The 9,746-nt window shown below is 34.9% G+C and overlaps 1 long non-coding RNA gene across 2 annotated transcripts; it reads left to right on the top strand.

Moving 5' to 3' along the window:
- Positions 1-1,254: 1,254 nt before the first annotated feature.
- LOC137490328 (uncharacterized) lies at positions 1,255-7,007 on the top strand. Of its 2 annotated transcripts, XR_012384370.1 has the most exons (4): positions 1,255-1,489; positions 3,011-3,072; positions 3,263-3,392; positions 6,679-7,007. It is a non-coding gene; the product is annotated as an uncharacterized lncRNA (long non-coding RNA). The 2 variants fall into 2 exon arrangements; XR_011009723.2 differs by lacking the exons at positions 1,255-1,489; positions 3,011-3,072; positions 3,263-3,392 and adding an exon at positions 5,861-5,938.
- The last annotated feature ends 2,739 nt before the right edge of the window (positions 7,008-9,746 follow it).

The following is a 9,746-nucleotide window of genomic DNA, read 5'->3' as shown; positions in this document are numbered from 1 at the left end:
GTGTGTGTCTGTGTTTCCCAGTGCTGGGTTGCAGCTGGAAAGGCATTGGCTGTGTAAAACATATGCAGATATAGATCGGATATGTGACAATGCAACTTTCATGTAAACAGGCAGATCAGATTTATTGAGGTTCTGAACATCATTAAACTTGCGACAATGTGGTGCTTTTCCACAGTTTAATGACGTAGAAGGAAGAGCTTGTGTTGAAATGCCGACGCAGAAAACAACATCAGAGGAAACACAGAGGAGGAAAGTGGTCAATCGCCACAATTTGCTCCCACCAGACCTGAGATATCTCTCGTACCCACACATTTCTCTGAATGGTGGAGGACATCATTAAAGCATATAAACCATAAGCGCAAGCTGCGATGATGGCCCTTTCCCCACCTCCGCCTCAAAATAATTTTAAAGTTGGGCGAACTTTGTGTTGTAACTTTTGTTTTTGTCGCTATTACTACACGCATTGCGGGCTTCACAATAACTTTGTTCTCTCCAACACCAGTGCAATAGTATCTGGATGCAGCCTTTATGATGCAAGCTGAGATTGCATTACTCAGCGATGCAATATCAGACACAATGCATTTTAATGAATCGAGTGACGTCACTGTGAGGGGTAGGGTTAGGGGTGGGGTTAGGTGATCCCATTAAAAAGCATTGGATGCAGCCCAGATTGCACTGCACCAGGTCTGCATCCAGACCCTTCTCAGTGTGGCACAGATGCTAGAACCCGCCTTTATGCATGCGCAACATCGTAAATTGTATGGCAAGTGTAAACGCATGAATTGGATATGGGTCACAGTTAAAACAATGTGTAAACAGACAGGCAAACAAATCAGATATAGGCAACGAATCGGAACTTGGCATCAAGACTTGACAGTGTAAACGAGGCCTGAGAAACATCCATACACACTCTTTCAAACTCATAAACTACAATCAATTTAGTTTCTTAATTTCAATACGTCCCTCTCATTTTTAGATACAGACCATTTAAAAACACGTGATTAAGAATGTAAACTTATGGACTTTATACAGCTGCCATACCTCCATCCCTTCAATAGTCACATTAAGCTTTCACCGGAAGTTTGTAATTGGCTGAAACACCCTGGCTGAGCAAATGGCCCATTTCCTGACATGTGCTGGGCTTTGCTCATATCTGATTGGTTGTCTTAGTCCTGTATTTGTTCCTATTGCTTGTATCTTGTCATGTGATCCTTAGTGCTTGCTATATATAGCCCTCATGTTGCCTTTGTTTGTGTTGTCATGCAGTGTTCAATTTGGTTAGCTTGTTAATTTTTTTTTATTGTTTTTTTTTTTGTTTTTTTGTTTTTTATGTAAGAAGACATCAAACAGACTACTGTTTCACATTTGCTTTAAAAGAAAATGACATGCTAATATCACACATAGTCAAAAATAATCTCACAGTTTGACATTAATAACTCGAACGAACTGCAACAAACTTGGAAAAAGTAGACCTACTCCATTTCAAAAGGTGAAGAGAAGCCTTTTTCCTACTCTGAATGAGAGAGCGTTCGAGTCATTGCTGTTTAGCTGAAATATGAATCATCATTTCTGCGAGTTGCACCTGGTGTGAACATCTGATGCTAAATAATGAGCCTGAAGCTGCCAGTCGAACAGGAAGAAACCCAGTGGCTAACACACACCTCTAGAAAAATCATGAGCTGAAAAAAATACCTGTGACGATCCGATCATCTGTTTACTTTATGTAACGTTACGTTAGCATAATTCATATTTGCATGCTGGAGTCTGACATACTGTTCCACTTTTATTATTTTACAATTTGCTCAATATTATTGCTACCATTGCGTGCCTATTTACATTTTCACTATGAAGGTGTAATTATTTGCGGTTTTGCACGTTTACAGACTGCACGTAGTAATTCCTGATCTCCGCTAGATGTCGCAATGGTCAAATAAACTGCTGCGATGGCGAGCATGGGTTACTATTCTTGGGGGAAAATGCTTATTTTGGATCACATTTGGCTTTTGCATCCTCAATCTGTTTGTCAGGTCTGATTTCATTAGACTATTTAGAGAACTTTTATTCATTTAAATACTGCGTATTGTTATTTTAAGTAAGATTTAAAAGTTGGGAGTTTCAAGGACGCCGTATACGTGAAACTTTCTTCACGTCTTTCTAGATTTTCGGGGTGTTCTGAAGCTAATTTAATCATGTATGCAGAGGCTTGCTTTACGACTATTATGACCTTCAACTAGCGTCTGGCTATTTAAATAACTCCGATTGAGGGCCGGATAATCAATTTGAGGTTACAGTGAAATGTACATTCAGCAGTAAAAGAAGCTGATACTAGGGTAAAATATATAATAACCTCTCTCTCTCTCTCTTTATTTATATATATATATATATATATATATATATATATATATATATATATATATATATATATATATATATATATATATATATATATATATAAAATATATATATATATATATATATATATATATATATATATATATATATATATATATAATATATATATCTATATATATATATATATATATATATATATATATATATATATATATATATATATATATATATAAATATAAATGCACCCTCACATTACCCCCACACACATTCAGAGAAAAGTCATTTTATGATAAACTTATGTGAAAGGAATGGTTCACCTAAAATTCTGTCATCAATTACTCGCCCTTGTTTAAGACCTTTATTAATTCATTTCTTCTTTTAAACACATAAGAAATTTTAAACGGAGCAAAGAAAAAAATTTTATGGTATAAAGAAAACGTATACCATGTGTTGTTTAACCACTGTACCTGATAAAAACCAGGCTGAATTTGATTGGTTTTGTCAACTCTAAACCTGCTTGGTATTCTGAGTTTGTTTAACTAGCTTCGTACAGGACACAAGATTTTTGACTGGTAACATGTTTTTCAGTTTCAGTTACAATTTTTTAATTAGATTTACAATAATATTTAAACTTTAACCCTTTTTGTCTCCCTGCTAGGTTGATTGAACTGAGGATCTGTCTTTTCCTTTTCTTCTTTAGATGTGAAAAATCATCCCTTGGTAACGTTGCCACCTTGTGTACAAACTGATTAGTGCTGAATTAATCCATGATGCCTGTGTGACTGTAATGCTGAAGATGTCTTCTGATAGTTTAAATATATCAATTTACACACACAAAAAAACTGAAAACAAAACCAAATCAGCCTCCAGACCTGGTCCTCTCTCATTTCTCCCCTTTTTATGATTCCAGAGTTCCTTCGTAAGACTTGGGACCAGTAGCCTCGCTCTGCTCTCATGGCCTTCGGCCCCACTGACCAGTGCATATTTTTTATGCCCTCTGGCTGGATGAAGATGATTGGGAGGACAAATTTGCCTAAAAGGTATAGTATGGCTTTTCTTCTTTTACAACAGAAAATGGCTCTGTAAGAGTTCCATGTGACTTGTGCATGATACTCCAATTTGCCTCAAGTTAAATTAAAGCTTTTTATTGCTTCTTCTTAAATTTAATTATGATCTGTATGTTCAAATATGGTTTCTTAGTGTTCGGTTGCAGCTGAAAGGGCATCAGCTGCGTAAAACATGTGCTGGATAAGTTGGCGGTTCATTTCATTGTGGCGATCCCTGATTAATAAAGGGACTAAGCCAAAAAGAAAATGAAGGAATGAATGTTTGAACATGGACACAGTTAAGATTTGCACTTCAACATTTTCAAGGAATATCCCACGTAAAGCAATCGTATATGCTGTAATTAGAGAAAGAACTTTACTTGTGCTTTAACCTATAAAGTCTTATTCCCCAGATAGAATATCTGCAGTGGCCCACAAACCATGTGGAATGATGGTATTTGATGGTTTGCCTGTGTTTGACAGATCTGGGCAACAAGCAAGCCATGTCAATGTCAAATGTAAGCCAGGACCACATCAATAATGACCAAAACTGACTCGAATCTGGGACTCAAAATGAGCTCTAATCCAATTTTCCATTTCCTCATCTGGCCAAAATGCTGCATAATTCTTATTGATAAACTTGTCATGTTAAACCAAACTTCATTCTTATCTGTGTCACAGGTAAATGAGTTTGTTTTGTTCTTGATTGAAAGTTGTCAGAATAGTCTAGCTCTACTAGAAGTACGGCTGGTTGTTATACATATTAAAACTAGCCCCTTCAGGTTTTAATACAAGTATTTTTCAGCAAAATTTGTAGAGATTGTTCTAATTAAAACATAAAAGTAATGTTATACTTACTCCCAGGGCTGTTTTATATTGACGTTGATATTTAGCCGCACCATTTTTGGTGTTTAATAACATCTAATTTTTATGAGGTGGGTCGTTAGCCCAATGCTCAAACCCCAACCTGGAGGACCAGGACATACACACACATACACTACGGACATTTTAATCACCCAATTCACCTATAGTGCATGTCTTTGGACTTGTAGGGGAAACCAGAGCACCTGGAGGAAACCCACACAAACACAGAGAACAAGCAAACTCCACACAGAAATGCCAACTGACCCAGCCGTGGCTCAAAATAGCAACCTTCTTGCTGTGAGGCGGCAGAGCTACCCTGCACAATTACCCAAAAAGTAACTGTTATATTGTTAGCATGCGTTAAAGTTAGCTTGTTGTCAGTTTGCTCGTCATTGTATTAAATCATGTTTGGCTCCCCTAAAATAAAAATAAAGAGGTTTGATGATACAACTAAGCATTTAAATAACATTTTGTATGACATATTTTGTGAGTGACAGCTCCTGTTTTTATGCAAATATCTATTTATTTTTTTGTCCATGGAAATGGATTATTGAAATGAATATGTATTATCTTAATTATTAATAATAATATTAATATTATGTATATTCAGACCTTAATAATGCCTCATACTTGAAAGATGAGGTCACTTTGTTCCTAATAATATCACAAAAAAACTTGACCTTAATTCTGTGTTATTTGTTTAGCACACAAGTTTTCCACATTAGGGAGCCACAAAGGAGTGCTGTATAATAAATTATTATTATATTAATTATATTTTTATTACTAAGAATTGCAAGTTATTTTTATCTATTATTATTTTTTTCTTTTCAATTGTTAGTATTAGGGTCCCTCACAGGTGGATGATTTAATATAGGGGTCCACGTTATCCAAGAGATTGAAAACTCCTGGTTTAGTACATTAAGAGAAGATACTGAATGACAAACTGCTCATGCTAACTGTGCTTGTCAACGCATTGGAAGGTTTGCAGCACTGTTGCTATAATTAGTATTTACCATCTCATACACTGTGTTATGCAGTGTTCCACCAGGACTGCACTGTGAACACACACACACACACACACAAACTGAAACTCCAGCCTGTTGGTTCAGGGTAAAATTTCCCCAGTCACTCTAGGAGGAACATGACATGCAAAAACAGTCATGCATATGCACACATGCATAAGCTATACAAACACACTAAATAACACATGCAGTTATATGAAACACTTCAAGAAATGTTTAGAGGTGATTTATGAGAACTGTTGACAAGCCCATTTGTCATGCCCATGCTCATTCATTCCATGATCAGATCTCGACTGAATACATCACATCTAATGAAATATTAGACCTTCGTTATTACATACACACACTCATGCATACATTGTTAAAGGTCAAAGCCGGCAGTAAAGATCTCTCATTTCCTTCACATGCTCTTTGAAAAGCCACCACCCCCTAGACACTCAAATCCCTGCATGAAATCAGTTGCAGATGGAAACACACCCATCTCCTGTCCACCAATCACTGCAGAGGCGGGCAAAAGCTCCGCCTCTAGTTGTAGAGGACTGAAGGGTAAAAGAGTGCATGCAGAGATGAAACAGCTCCTCTGTGCTGTAAATATGACAAGCATGACAGTCATAATAAACATGCGCACCTATACACACATGACAGGGATTGACGGTAAGCTTGGATGAGGCGGCCCGCATGTTGCTTTCAAAAAAACTACTCAAAGAATGTAAGGTAGACGAAACTGAATAAATATATAAAGGATTTTTTTTTTTTTGGATGTTTAAGCGATTAAAATTTTAATTTAAATTTTTTACATTTTAATTTTAATTGTTATGCAAAAAGAAATGCTCAAAAAGCCTGTTTAAGAGTCATTTATTTTGGGTTTTTAGACTGATGCAAAGAAATAAGACATTAAATCTTTTGACATTTAGTTTTTTTATGATTGTTAGCTGTTATTAATGTTGATTCAGAATTTAAAAAAAATTAAAACAGCTCATTGTGAGATAATGTTTAATGTAAGATAAAAAATTCTGATATTATATTGAGTTGCAATTGTGATGCACAAAGATCAAGGTCCATAATAATGTCATGATAATTAGAAATGCAAATATAAAATTTTGCATTACAGACATTTTAAGAACCAATTAATATAAGGATAAACACTTTTACTAACAATTTCTAAAAATATCAAACACTTCCCAAAAGACATATTTTGACTGGCATCTACGCTTATTTTTTTATAATTGTTTTATATATATATATATATATATATATATATATATATATATATATATATATATATATATATATATATATATATATATATATATATATATATATATGTGTGTGTGTTTGTGTGTATGTATATATACACGTTTTATATATGCGTTTTTTTTTTTTCTTTTCCCTAGGTCTCCATGATCCTGGATACTAAGCAGATGCTGTGGCAGTCATGGAAGAGTGGTGAGCATGAGACTGACTCCTAAAAGAACCAAGAGGCAGACGAGTCTCTGCATTGTTCACGTGGGTCAGCCTGAGCATTTGCTGGTGACCTACCTGCAGCTCCTTCATGAAGAACGTCCAACATTTTCCAGCCTCCGTTAACTAGGAATGGTCGTGCCCAACTGAGTCTGGTTTCTCTTAAGGTTTTTTTTTTTTTCCTCTATTTTCATCTATTAGTGAAGTTTGTTCCTCACCACTAGCTTGTTTGGTTTCTTACTTGTGGAGCCATGCATCGATGGATTTGCTCTTCAATGTTTGGATTTTCTGCAGTGAGAAATTAAACCACACTGAACTGAATTCAAATCAAATCAAAAAAAAAAAAAAACTGGACCAACCCAACTTTAATTTACTAGAACTTCTCATCTACATTGTTAAAGCGCTATAGAAATAAAGATGAATTAAATTTAAATGAAACCTTTGTATAAAATATATATATTCTTTATCAAATGTTTATGATGTTTTAAATTTAATGATCAACATGGCTTTTCCATGTCTATCAATCAAATTTTTAAAATTATTTTCACTATAAAATTTTAGTTCTTCAAAAATAAAACAAAAATTAAATATTAGATCATTTATAACTCATTTAAATGTTTGATGGCTTATGAATCTCTTTAAGTCATCTTAAAAGTCCCTGGTTGAGAACCATAGATATATATACACTAGATATCGCATACGGACCTTGAGCATTCGTTAATAGCACCGCCATATTTGTACAGTGCTCCCACGACAAATGTCATTCAACTGCACTAGTCAAGACTAAAGCCAATCTGAAGATTCTAGACTTTTGCGTATGGGTGTAGGAATGAGAAAACAAAACATAAAGGCATAACATTTCATAGGTAAGATTTAGTTTTTTATAATTTTTTTGTTACGAACATACAGTCACTTACTGCATTGACCATAAGGCAAAGTAGTACCAACTTACACTAAATACTAAGCTTATGCTAGTTTTGATTAATAAAATCAGCAAATAAAATATGACAACAAGATGCTTTGGTACCAGAAATCTTTATTTCTTGTATTATTGTCGGTTAAGTCAAGTAATGGCCAGTTTTTGAAGTAACTTATAAAGATGCCTGATAACATAAAAATGCCTTAGCCTCAATGTGTATACTCTCCACCCTAAATTATTAAATATTACAAATTTTATACAATTTAGATCAGAAAGGTGGATAAGTACATTGAGACACAGGGATGTATTAGAATCAGAAGTGAAAGCAGGAGAGGGGGGGTGTGTTTTGAGACATGGATTAGATAAAAAAAATTGCAGTCAATAATGTAATCGTATTCATTTAGGTAATATATTTGGACTACTTTTGGATTATCTTTAGATTACTTTTAACCTAACTTGCTTATTTTTTATTAACAATATGGACCTTTTTTGAAAGATGTTTTAATAGTGAAAGAAGAATAAGTGAAATTAATCTTTATGAATGATTTACTGTTTTTTTATTTAACGTTTATTGAACAAATTATTCAATAAATGTTGATAAATCATTCATAATAGATCAATTTTCCCTTGTTTTCCTTTATCTATTAAAATACTATACAATACAATAACAGTAATCTAATTATGCTTTCCAGATTACATGTAATCAGTTACTACTCACTGCTGTCTATTTCTTTTGCATATAAAAAAAAGAAAACAAGATTTTTCCGTGTGTCTGATAGGCACTCTTCATGTCAGATTTTGATAAAAAAAAAAATTCCATTAGTATTAACTGTGATCTGAATTCAGTAATACGTGTTGATGGTTACTTGGCATTGACAAATGCTGGTGATATTTTTTTCTAGCACAAGAGTACATAAAATCCTCAGGGGCCCTAGCATTGTTTGATTTGGTGGAAAATATGTGTGCTATTGAATTAGAAGTTTAAATCAGATGTGTTATAGTGCATTCTGTACTATCTAGAGCTTGTCACATGCTTCTCACTCCACACGCCTCCCCCTAGTAACGGAAAAAGTGCACAGCTTCTCTGCATGTCTCTGGTCAGTGTCATGGTGACAGTTTGTGATCCTGTAGACGGTTATCTAAATCCACGACTCTCAAACTCGTATTGCACTTGATATTTCTGTTGTGCTGAAGGTCTTGTGATCCAGGGGTGGAGAGTTCATTTGTATTCAGTGGAAGTGTGACCTAATCTAAAAATGGCCACAATGTTCTACATTTTATGGCTTTGGACAAGAGCTCTAAAGCCCAACCACAATTCATGAGGTCTTAAACTTAAAGTATATGATGATTTTTCAAGCATACAAAAGGGTAAGCATCTTATTCTGTAGTGATTTTGAGGAACTGGGCCCTCATTTATAAAACTTCGAACATAGAAACCTTCCTGAAAGTGAGAGTACACCAGAAAACATTTTTATTCATGTATTAAGGATTATGGCTCTTATGCTGATCTAAAGTTGATCAATTAAACCAACGTTTAGGTTAAATACTGTACTTTTACTTAAGGGCATCACACACCGGATGCGCTGCGACACATCGCGCACATGACAGTTGAAAGTATTTTAAATGATACTAATGGGACCAGACTTAAACCTTGTCGTTGTTGTCAACTCCTCTCTGCGTCTCAAATTCGCTGACTTACACAACGAGCTAACTGGACAAACTGGTTGGGCCGGGAAAGCCCTCCACATGGAGATAAGTGGTCAGCTGGTAAGCGCAAAAAGAAACGGCGTCATACCGCCCCAACCCCGTAGCATTCGTTAAAAAAAATGAAATGGAGCCATACGTACCTCCGGCTACATAATTCACGGTTTGTAGAAACGTACACAAGACTACATATTCAGAATGAGCCTGTGTTGGTCACAACCTCTGTGTGGTAAGTGGCATATGCACTTTCCATTTCTATATTGTGTGTACTCTATGTTTATAAATGAGACCACTACTCTGAAAAATGTGCAAATGATTTGCTTCAAACCAATTTAGTCTTGCAAACACATATCATACTGACGCATGATTTCAACAAAC

This window comes from Danio rerio, chromosome 8 (assembly GCF_049306965.1).
Source record: "Danio rerio strain Tuebingen ecotype United States chromosome 8, GRCz12tu, whole genome shotgun sequence".
Classification (NCBI taxonomy): domain Eukaryota; kingdom Metazoa; phylum Chordata; class Actinopteri; order Cypriniformes; family Danionidae; genus Danio; species Danio rerio.
This window is presented reverse-complemented; position numbering and strand designations above follow the sequence as displayed.